Genomic DNA, 12,905 nt, shown 5'->3' on the forward strand with positions numbered 1-12,905 from the left:
CGATTCCAGCTTGTGCTTCATCCAGTCCAGCATTTCTCATGATGTACTCTGCACATAAATTAAATAAGCAGGGTGACAATATACAGCCTTGACGTACTCCTTTTCCTATTTGGAACCAGTCTGTTGCTCCATGTCCAGTTCTAACTGTTGTTTCCTGACCTGCATACAAATTTCTCAAGAGGCAGGTCAGGTGGTCTGGTATTTCCATCTCTTTCAGAATCCCCAGCATTAGATTTCTTAAAAAACTGGTTATTTATTAGATAGAAATGTTTATTATGACTTTTTCTATTTTTTTGGACAAATGGGATACATTTTTTTCATGTATGATATCTCATATTTTGTTTTCATAGGTATTTCTCTAATGAAATCTTAGCAACTTAAATAACTTATTGGTCTTTATACATTGTATATCAGTATATAATATATAAAAATACATTTTTCTCTATTCTTTTGCTATAGCTTTTCCTATTTGTGACACTTCCACCAAACTATTACTTTCCTTTTTATTTAAATGTTGCTGCATTTTTTTTTATTACACAGATGTTTTAATGTTCTTAATCTTACCCATTTTATCTTTTCTAATTTATCCTTTTACTTTAATTATCTTAGTTGTGATAAATACTATTCCTTCTTTCCTGTGATTTAATTTTAATCTGTTTAGAATTTGATGTGGACTAAAGAAAGAAGGTGATGTCGCTCAGTCGTGTCCGACTCTTTGTGACCCTGTGGACTGTAGCCCACCAGGCTCCTCTGTCCATGGGATTCTCCAGGCAAGAATACTGGAGTGGGTTGCCATTTTAAAACAGTTTCCTTAATGTCATTTGTTAAAGAAATACACTCATTGTTTTTACATTTTGTGATTTACAAATGTTATGGGTATGAATACATATGAATTTGGTGTGGAGGGGCCACAACTCAGTCAATAATATCCCAGTGTAACTGTATTTGTAGATTGGGGCTTTAGGGAGGTAACATTAGATGAGTTTATCAGGGTGGAGCCTGAATTAGATATGACTGGTGTCCTTACAGAACAGGAAGAAGTACAATAGATCTCTCTTTCCTTGTGCTCACAGAGAATAGGGCATGTGGGGACACATAGAAGGTGACCATGTACAAGTCAGCGAAAGGTCTCACTATAAGCCATCACTGATGACACTTTGATCTTGGATTTCTAGCCTGCAAGATTGTGAGAAAATGTATTTCTGTTCATTAAGCCACCTAGTCTGTGGTATTCTGTTATGAAAACCTGGGTAGACTAATACAGTAACATTCTTAGACTAACTGGGATCTTTTCTTGAGAAAAGATCCATAGTTGCTCCTATTAATATATTCTATTAGTAGAGGTCTGCATATTGAAAAGTAGAGACATTACTTTGCCAACAAAGGTCCTAGTCAAAGCTATGGTTTTTCTAGTAGTTGTATATGGATGTGAGAGTTGGACTATAAAGAAACCTGAGCACTGAAGAATTGATGCTTTTGAATAGTGGTGTTGGAGAAGACTCTTGAGAATCCCTTGGACTTCAAGGAGACTGGTTGGAACCAGTCCATCCTAAAAGAAATCAGTCCAGGATATTCATTGGAAGGACTGATGCTGAAGCTAAAGCTCCAATCCTTTGGCCACCTGATGCGAAGAACTGACTCCTTTGAAAAGACCCTGATGCTGGGAAAGATTGAAGGTGGGAGGAGAAGGGGATGAGAGAGGATGAGTTGGTTGGATGCCATTACCGACTCAATGGACATGAGTTTGAGTAAACTCTGGGAGTTGGTGATGGACAGGGAGGCCTGGTGTGCTGTGGTTTACAGGGTCGCAAAGAGTCGGACATGACTGAGTGACTGAACTGAACTGAACTGATGTATGGATGTGAGAGTTGGACTATAAAGAAAACTGAGCACCGAAGAATTGATGCTTTGGAACTGTGGTGTTGGAGAAGGCTCTTGAGAGTCCCTTGGACTGCAAGGAGATCCAACCAGTCCATTCTGAAGGAGATCAGTCCTGAGTGTTCATTGGAAGGACTGATGCTAAAGCTGAAACCCCAATCCTTTGGCTACCTGATGCGAAGAACTGACTCATTGGAAAAAACCCTGATGCTGGGAAAAATTGAAAGCTGGAGGAAATGGGGATGATAGAGGATGAGATGGTTGGATGGCATCACTGACTCAGTGGACATGAGTTTGAGTAAACTCCAGGAGTTGGTGATAGACAGGGAGGCCTGGCATGCTGCGGTTCATGGGGTTCCAAAGAGTTGGGCATCACTGAGTGATTGAACTGAACTGAGAGGTCTCAACTTATATATATGTAAACATATAGTGCCATCTCAACAACATTTGGTTATTGTTTCTATTTTATATTTTGAATGTAGTCTGCTCTTTTTTTACCTGATATTTTATGCAGATTGTAAAATTATACTTTAAAATATGGTGTATCAGTTTTTCTGAGTTTCTCTGTGGTATCTAACACAAAACATCATGGAGCAGAGTTTATAAACCAGCATTTCCTGGTTCATCTAAATGTAAGGGATCCATAGACTGTAGCACGTCTTCCTTGTGTTAGGAGCTAGAAAATTTGACTGACGGCAGATGAGGAGGAAGGGCCTAGTCTCTCTGCCTAGTCTCTGAGGCAAATCTGACTAAGCTTAGATGGAGGAGTTGACGTTTACAATTGTTATCATTCTAAGTAAAGCCAAGAACTGAATATAACTTTTTAGCATTTTGATTCTACAAAATGTCTAAATATTTTCTTAAGGTGATTTCTAACTACAAATGCACTATTTTGATTAAATATTTTAAACACCTTTTTAAAATGCAAATGAATTTTTAAATAATTTGTTTAGCATTTACCTGGGCTCCTATTAATGCAAGGTTCTCTGGGAGATAAAATGTAAATTAGATATTGCCCCAAATGAGGCAGCAAGAGTAGTATAATGAATGAGAACATCATGTTATAAAGGTTGTGTTGCCATTGTTTATAGGATGGACTCTTTTGTCTGAATTGACTGCACAGTTTGGCTCAGCTGCAGACTGATTTTACGTTTTCTTCAATTGCTTTGAGTAAGCAATTGCTATGTTGGCATTGCATAAATGTGACCTCAAATAAACAGTTTCTTGCTCCAGAGAAGTTGAGTTTAGGCTATTCATTACCATTTGAGAAGAAAGAATTTCCAAGAGAGAATAGAAATGATTCAATATTTATGAGTTTTATTTGGCTTTAAATTAGCAACTATGATGATGATTATAATAATAGTAACAACAGCAACAATAAAAGCTTAGGAACAGTTGAGAAATTTGCCTCAACTCTTGAATGCTTCTTAGTGTTGCCTCAGCAGTGTAGGGTCCAAATGGCTCAGTTGATGATGGTATGTTGGATGGGCATTGTCCATGCTCTTCTGAGAACATTTCTGGAAAGGTGTTATTGTTTCATCATTAATATTAATCTCACTACTCTTTTATCTTCCTCTTTTACCACATGAAGGGCTCCTGCATGCTGTTCTTTGTTCAGACAAGATTCAGCATTCCCATTTTCAAATCTGATATTTGCATCATCTAGATGCCTCTTGAGGAGTACATCATGAAAAACACTGGGCTGGAAGAAGCACAAGCTGGAATCAAGATTGCCAGGAGAAATATCAAAACCTCAGATATGCAGATGACACCACCCTTATGGCAGAAAGTGAAGAGGAACTAAAGAGCCTCTTGATGAAAGTGAAAGAGGAGAGTGAAAAAGTTGGCTTAAAGCTCAACATTCAGAAAAATAAGATCATGGCATCCGGTCCCATCACTTCATGGCAAATAGATGGGGAAACAGTGGAAACAATGGCAGACTTCATTATTTTGGGATCCAAAATCACTGCAGATGGTGACTGCAGTCATGAAATAAAAAGACTCTTACTCCTTGGAAGAAAAGTTATGACCAACCTAGATAGCATATTCAAAAGCAGAGACATTACTTTGCCAACAAATGTCCATCTAGTCAAGGCTATGGTTTTTCCAGTAGTCATGTATGGATGTGAGAGTTGGACTATAAAGAAAGCTGAGGGCCAAAGAATTGATGCTTTTGAACTGTGGTGTTGGAGAAGACTCTTGAGAGTCCCTTGGACTGCAAGGAGATCCAACCAGTCCATCCTAAAGGAAATCAGTCCTGAATATTCATTGGAAGGACTGATGTTGCAGCTGAAACTCCAATCCTTTGGCCACCTGTTGCAAAGAGCTGACTCCTTTGAAAAGACCCTGATGCTGGGAAAGATTGAAGGTGAGAAGAGAAGGGGACAACAGAGGATGAGATGGCTGGATGGCATCACCGACTCAAGGGACACGATTTTGGGTAAATTCCGGGAGTCGGTGATGGACAGGGAGGCCTGGCGTGCTGCAGTCCACAGAGTCGCAAAGAGTCGGACATGACTCAGCAACTGAACTGAGATGCCTCTAGGTCCACTTGGCCCCCTTTTCAGTAAGGCTCAACAAGCATGGCTTAATTTTTTCTGGACTCTAGGGTAGTGTACAGCTGGAGAGATAGCAAGTCAAGGTGCAGGAAATTCATAGGACAGAATAGAATTTTTTAGTTTTTGTTGGTCAGAACTTAACTAAATTTAGTACTGATCCCTCAAGAAAGAAAGAAAAAGCCCTAATTCAACACCCAATTACTTTTAAAAAAGGATCTAAAGACATTGCAGGAAATTAGACCAGCCAGTTTGACACCAGTTAAATCTCAGAAGCATTTTTAAAAGATCAAATGCTGGAACATTTAAAAAGCACAGCTTGATAACAGTCAATTAAGGTAGCCTCAGGATGTGGCCAGGAGATTTTAGTAATTTGTGTGTGTACAGCATGGATGGAAATTCTAAAAGGCATTGCCATAAGAGTCAAGAAATACATAGTAAAAATCATAAAGTAGGATATGGCTATTTGACAAAGCCCTATTTTTTTTTTTCCTTTTTTACTTATTAAGTGAAGCATGGGATCCTGGAGACCAAAAAAGCCTAACAAATTGAATTAGTAGTTGAGTAAACTTGGGAACAAGTCAAATCCAATTTCAGATTTTTAGCAACTTAGTTTTGTGTTCAAACTGCTATTATTCAGTAATGATAAAATTTGGGAGCAAAAGGACCTGGTTATGATGAAATCATCTAGGACAGTGCCTTAACAAAGTGTGGCCCATGGGCTGATGCTGTTCTATATGCTGTTATCTTCAGCAAGGTAGGTGCAAAAATTAAGAATAAGTATTTATTTAGATGCTTTTATAGCAATGCGACCAGGTACTTTCCAAAAAACATGGACTTGAAATTTGTATATCTTTTCTTTTTGAAAATGTCAAACTTAGCAATTAATTTTACTGTATTTAAATATATATATATATAGGTCTCTGGTTTGTTGAAATGAAGAACTAGTGTCTGTCCCCACCATGCCCCCCTCCTCAATAGTTTGAGAAGCAGTGATCAAGATTTTTTTTTAAAGAAATGACATTTAAAATATGATGCTTACCATGTTATTAGAAAATGCCAGCCTATTTTCCTGTTAGTGAAAAAATCCAAGTATAATTGCCTCAAATATATTTGTAAAATGATTTTCAAAAATAGACATTTGAGGAAACTCATTGAGTTGAGAGTTTACAGAATCTTAAAAATATCTTTTGTCATGAGCTGTAGGTGTAGCTAAGGGTACAGTATGAGTTGAAAGGTGAATGGGACCATGTTCCAATTCTTCAGGCCTTCCCTATATTAGAAATATACATATCCAATTAGAAATATACATATACAATTTGTTGTGTGATTTTGTATTTCCTGTGATTATATGTCAAGTATGCTACCCTGTCCCATTGATATTGGGTTTCACTAAGTGACTTGCATTGATACATGATACGTCACTTCAGTCGTGCCCGACTCTGTGTGACCCCATAGACGGCAGCCCACCAGCTCCTCTGTCCCTGGGATTCTCCAGGCAAGAACACTGGAGTGGGTTGCCATTTCCTTTTCCGATGCATGCATGCCTGATAAGTCGCTTCAGTCGTGTCCGACTCTGTGCGAACCCATGGACAGCAGCCCACCAGGCTCCTCTGTCCACGGGATTCTCTAGGCAAGAACACTGGAGTGAGGTCCCATTTAGAATATGGGCAGAAGTGATAGTGTACCTGGTTCTGTGACAAATCCTTAAAAGGCATTGTATGTTTCCTCCGGCTGTCTCTGGTTCATGTTATCATCTTGATAAGGGCATGCCCCATCCTGTCTTTGGCTCCTGCAGTATAAATCTAGGAATGAGACACTCAGAGCAAAGCTAAACCTAACCCAGTACAACCACATTGCAGCCTGAGATAGTCTTCCCTGCCAACCTACAGACCTATAAACCAGAAAAATAACTGTTTTTTGTTGTGGGCCATCTAGTTTTGGACTGGTTTGTTGTTATAGAAATAGCTGGCCGGCACAGTTGGATTATGATACATTCCGGAGCCAACAAGTGCTATTCAGTTTACCTTTACAACCTGGAAATCTCTTCTGCGTGTCATTCTCACAGGTTTAGCTACTTAGATCTTTAATAGGCAGCTCGGATGTGATATACTCAAACCTGAGCTTGTGATTCTCCTGCCCCAATCCCAGCCTACTCTACTTCTTGGTAAAAGGCAGCTCTCTTCTACCTTCCAAGGTCCTTGGGGTCATTCTTAATTCTCACTTTTTTTTTCATATTCCACCTCTAGTTGGATGTGAAATACATTGAAACACATCCCAAATGTGATCGTTTCTCACCCCCTCCATCCGGACTTTCCTATGAAGCACATGCCTTAACTGCTCTTTTTTGTTCAACTCTCAGTTTTGAGATATGTTTTCCACACACCAGATGGGGTTATCCTTAAGAATATATGTCATATTGTTTCATTCTTCTTTTCTGAGTCCTCTCTTCCCATCTCACTCAGAATTTCTTTCAAAGTCACTGTTGTGACCTTACTGGCCCTGCATATTGTGGCCCTGAGTGTTTCTCTGATTTTCCCCTCTCTCACTGATCTCCTTTCCCTCTGCTTTAGACCCCTGACCTCTTGCTTCAGGGAAGTACACTAAGTTGGCTTCTGCTGCAGAATCTCTTCTTGGAATGTCTCTTCCTGGATATCAAAAGTTTTGCTTTCTTGTTCCTTTTAGGAATCTGCTCACATGTCACTCCTTCCCTGATCCCATCTGGAATAAAGACCACTCTGGCGTGTTATTTATTTATGATTTATTGTCTATCTCTGCTCACTGAAATGGAAGTTTCCTGAAAAGCAGAGAGTGTCATATACACGGCCAGATCTCTAGCATTAAGAACAGCCCTTGGCACATAGAAAGTGCTCAGTAAATATCTGCTGGTGGAAACCTTAATTCAATATCTTTAGAAGGAATATGATTCTGTTAAGTTTTGAGTTTATTAAGTATGGGTCAGGTATTCATGTGCTGACTGATGTTGCATGCTAAGTCACTTCAGTTGTGTCTGACTCTTTGTAACTCTATGGACTGTAGTCCACCAGGCTCCTCTGCCCAAGGATTCTCCAGGCAAGAATACTGGAGGGGGTTGCCATGCCCTCCTCGAGGGGATCTTCCTGATCCAGGGATCAAACCTGCTTTTCTTATGTCTCTCACATTGCCAGGCAAGTTCTTTACCACTAGTGCCACCGCTAACACTGACTGACATTAGTGAAAAGTAAAAAAGACTCAACTTCCTGTTCTTAATGGGAAATTGATCCTGTTCTTAATGGGAAATTGATATTGGCTGAATAGACCGGACAATCGTTTGGTCCTGGATTTCAAAGACTAAAAGCACGTGGTTAACATTAGTATGAGGGGCATTTTAATTTTAACATTAAAGACATGAAAGTAAGTTACATTCAGGGTTTCTGATTTGGATGGGATGGTCTATAAGAATTTTTCTGAAACCAGTCCGTTTTTGAGCAAGGTCATTTATAGACATTGCTCATAGATAGAAGGTAAGAAAATATTCTAGAAATAATTCAGGGAATTCAAGAAGCATTTTTACTTTAGGGGGAAAAATAACACTCCCTCCAAGAACCCTTTGGGAAACTATGGGAAGACAAGGTTGGCCAGGTAGGAGGTGGTGACTGTCACTCTCAGATCTTGCCCACGCCGGCAGTTTTCTGGCATTTCAGCAGCACACGGTTTTGGTGAGGATTCTGTATGTTATTTCAGCAGTGAAATCTCTGCCAAGATCATGAAGGGAGTGCAAGCTCCAGGAAATCTTGTAAAAGAAGCAAAAATGTTGTCATATGCTTGGATGTCAGGCAAGCTGAGGCAAAACTGCAGCATACCTAGACCCAAGTCCTACCATGTAGGGTAATTCTGGGTCTTCCATCTCAAGTTCCTGCTCAGAGGTGACAGAATTTCTAACATGACTTCAAAATAGACTCCTCTATAATAGGCTGCTAATCTCCACATGTAGGTGCACACAGCAATCCTTTAATTATTTCTATAGTGATGAGTGTTGCATGTGCACAGATATATATTAGAAAAAGGTGAAAATGAAGGGAAGAATGATACCATGTCTTTGGGGGGAAAATTCTTAATTTTATTCTAACTTATTTTGTCTTAACTGGACACAAAAGATATTTAATTTTCTCTGGTGAAGAAAGGGGATGTAAATAATACTTCTTAAATAACTGTGCCAGGCACAATGCTAGGAGCTTCACATATGTTTCCTTGCTACATATATAATTTGTATCTTGTGTATAATCTCTTTGATTCTGGAGTGGGATATTCTCACTAGTTCTTAGGCTGAAGCTGAGACAAAAGCTATTTTCCCCAGACAGGCTACCTGAGACACAGAAGTGTTAAGTGTTTTGCTTAAGATCACACAGCAGGTCTGGAGTAGGGCAGGGAAAACTATTTTACTCTCATTCAAAGTAAATATTTTCATGGAAGTGTCAGCTGTTTTTCTAAGTTTTTTGGACAATTTATACTCTGATACTTAAGCAATATTACAATGTAGGTTGTTCTGTGTGATGAATACTCAGTGAAGCAGTTCTTCCCTCACCTCAGATAAGAAACTTTAAATTATTCAATAGCTTCACCTTAGTTCTTTTCTTGAAGGACTCTTGGACACAAAGCCTAGTGCATTTTCTGGCCTTTGTAGAATTAGAATAGTGACATAAAGTGTTGCTAGAACTGTGTTGTCCTTTCCTAAACTCCCCCACATCCCGCCTGGTGCTCCATAGCAGAGCAGTGGACCTTTGGCCTGGCTGCTTATGGCTTCTGCATCAAGAAAAGCCTGTGAGAGATGCCTGCGGTTGTTGTCGGTTGTCTTCAGGTTGATCAGCAGCAACAACCATCATAAATGCAAAGGGTGGTGGCAAGGGTTTGGTCGCTAAGCTGTGTCTAACTCTTGCAACCCTCTGAACTGTAGCCCGTTGGGCTCCTCTGTCCATGGGATTTCCCAGGCAAGAATACTGGAGTGGGTTGCCATTTCCTTCTCCAAGAGATATCCCCAACCCTGCATTGCAGGCAGATTCTTTCCCACTCTCTGAGCAACTAGTTAAGCAAAAGGTGCTACCAGCCAACTGCCAGAGGGTTCCTGGTGGGGTTGGGCAGAATGTACAGCATTTGTTTACAGGAAGGATAAAAGACAAGGTTCTTATTGTGGGATATTTGAAAAACGGACCATGTATTTTTCTCCAATGGAAATGCCACTTCTCTGGGTTTTTTCCCTTCCATCTGCTTCACCTATATATGATCTTCATGCAGCCTTTTCATAAGTACTGTGCAATATTTGAAAATGAATTGAATCCTGAAAGTTTTTTTCTTTCCCCCCCCCTGCTTTGGTAACTGCACAAATGCATTAAGCATTTCTTTATTCCCTAGGGGTTGAGTGATTTATTATCCTGACCCTGCTGGTCAGATAAGCAAAAACCTAACTCAGAATGAACAACTGTCTCTGTTTCTTTGAGTGATAGGCAGAGAATTTTAAATAATGGTTGGTGTTTTTGAAAAATGGAAGAAAAGCAAGAAAAGAAAAATGCTTGATTTTTCTCAGCCTTAACTATGGGGAAGTATAGGTAGGAAATTTTGGCATTCTTCTATTCTCTGAAAATATGTTCTTCATTTATATTCTTTATCAGAAATTAAGTGCTTTCATTAAGACAATTATTTAGTCAGCAAATAATGTTTTTTTTTCCTAAATGTTGTAAATGTTCTAAAATGTTTTTACCCAGAGTTTTGTTCTTTCGCTTGTATAATTTGTTTGGCCTCAGTTTTTTTCTTGTTAACTGGGAGTGAGGGTGACTAGGAAGCAGTTTCTAGCTTCATTTATAGATTGCTCATCAGTGGTTTGGATTATTTACTTTATGCCAGGTTTAGTGTTGGTACTCGAGGGAACAGGAGGTGGGGAAATAAGCTCTGTCCATTAGAAGAGGGCACGTGACTCAACAATTACCCACCCATACACAGTCATACTCTGCAATGAGGCAGTGATGGAGACCTGGGCAGTGCAGAGTGGAATCAAAGAATCTGCCGGGTGCTCAGGCAGAGTTTCAAGAAGTAGTGATCTTTGTGCTGGGTCTTGAAAACAATTTTGTATAGTGTTAAAACATAGAGAAGATTGTTGCTAACTAAGAAATAAAGCTAGGAAGACTGTTTCAATCTGGGCTAGAGATGCAGATGCTCTCAACATGTAGATAATGCAATGACCTGGAAGGTATTCAACCTAGAGTGAGAACACAAATGCTGAATCTATTTGGGGGATAGCATTGCATATAACTAACTAGTGGGCATGGAAAGAGATATTCACAAAGAAAACTTGAAAGGTACCCATAGGTAGAAAGAGAACTGAGAGTGATGTGGTAACTTAATAATCAAACTTTTCATTTTGGAAAATTTAGATTGAATCACATCCTACAGTTTTATCTTTCAAGTTACCAATTTTCTGAATAGGTACACAGTTAAATATTGCTTAATGTGAAAATACAAAGGACATGGATTACCAAACACTATTATGTTTTTAATTAATACTGAAAACACAGAATGAAGACACCTCTACAGCACTTAAATTTAGGATATGATTTAAAAGCATTTGACAACAATAAGATACAGTTATCTCCCTATCAGATTGACAAAGATTGCAGAAATTGATACAACTCACATTTTTGGAAGGCTGTCTTGCAGAGCATATAAAGATTTGAATGTGTCTAACATTTGACTCTGAAATTCTACTTTGAGGAATTTATTTTAAATAAATAGTATATGTATATTCTTTGTCCAACAATAAGAGACTTTTGAAATACATTTCACTGTACTAAATAGGATAATCCCTGAAAATTAAAATGATGGGTTAGAGATACATTTATTGACATGGAAGGATGTCTTCATATTACTGCTAAAGTATAAAAAGCAGATTGTAAGCAGCACATATATATTACCTTATTTTTAATTTGTAGTACATATAGAAAGTGGATGGAAAGATCTACATCAAATGGTGACTTTATCTGGTGACAGCTCTCTAGGTGATTTTCACTTCATAATTTTGTGACATTTTGCAGTATCTTTGTGTTTTTGTTGTCGTTTTTACAATGAGCATATATTATTTTCACAATCTGATAAAAACACTTCTAATTCAAGTAAAATGTCATTGACTTGGAAGTCCCACTGGCCATTACTATTGGAAAAAGACTAGTGCTTTACCATTTTTAATGGTGCTATGAACCACCAATGTACATATGTGTATGATTTAGAAGGTCTGAAGTGGGCCCTGGGACTCCGCATTTCTTATGAGCTCCCAGGCATTGCTTGGTTGTGGACTACAGTTTGAATAGTAAAGTCTTAGTACTATAAAGAACCTGTGTTCCAAGATTTTATTGCTTTCATTATGCCTATTTTATTACAGGCAGAAAACATTTCTGGAAAACAAAACTGAAACAATTTTGTTGTCATTTAATGGGCTTCCCTGGTAGCTCAGCTGGTAAAGAATTCACCTACAATGCAGGAGACCCTGGTTCGATTGCTGGGTCAGGAAGAGTGGCTGGAGAAGGGATAAGCTACCCATGCCAGTATTCTTGGGCTTTCCTGGTTGCTCAGCTAGCAAAGTATCTACCTGCAAAGTATCCACAGGTTTGATGCCTGTGTTGGGAAGATCCCCTGGAGAATGGCTACCCACTCCAGTATTCTGGCCTGGAGAATACAGTCCATGGTGGTCGCGAAGATCCCCTGGAGAAAGGCTACCCACTCCAGTATTCTGGACTGGAGAATACTGTCCATGGGGGTCGCATAGAGTCAGACACAACTGAGCGACTTTCACTTTCACTTTCAATGGTTCCTTTAACTACTAGAATAATGGGTTCCATCTGCATTTGGTCCAGAGATACCCAAAGTCTTCTTGAATTCATATGACTACCCTGGACCACTTCAGCTCACAGCAGGGCCTGCTGCTCAGAATAGTCTCATTCGACAGAACTTCTTGGGTTACCATTCTCATTTGAAGCTTGCTATTCATAAGTTTCTTTTGCTTAGAACTTTAAATTGGTGACTTTTCCCTGATAAAATAACCAACTCTTAAATATAAATACTATTTGTTTTTTTTTGCATTTTTAATATTGAGGAATAAAAGGTACATAGCATTATATCAATTTCAGGTGTATAATATAATGATTCAATATTTATATACACTGTGAAATAATCACCACAAAATCTAGTTAACATCTGTCACTTTACATAGCTACAATTTTCTTTTTTCTTACAATGAGAACTTGAAGGTCTATTCTCTTGGTAGCTTTCAAATAGGCGATAACTGCATTATTAACTATAGTCACCATGATGTATATCACATTCCCATGACTTATCCGATAACTACAAGTTTGTCCATTTTAACCCCTTCACTCATTTCTCTCACGCCACTTTCCACCCATCACCAATGTCAAATATCAGTCTGTTTTCCAAGAACTTGTTTTTTGTTTT

Source organism: Bison bison, unplaced genomic scaffold (assembly GCF_000754665.1).
Source record: "Bison bison bison isolate TAMUID 2011002044 unplaced genomic scaffold, Bison_UMD1.0 scf7180017864298, whole genome shotgun sequence".
NCBI lineage: Eukaryota > Metazoa > Chordata > Mammalia > Artiodactyla > Bovidae > Bison > Bison bison.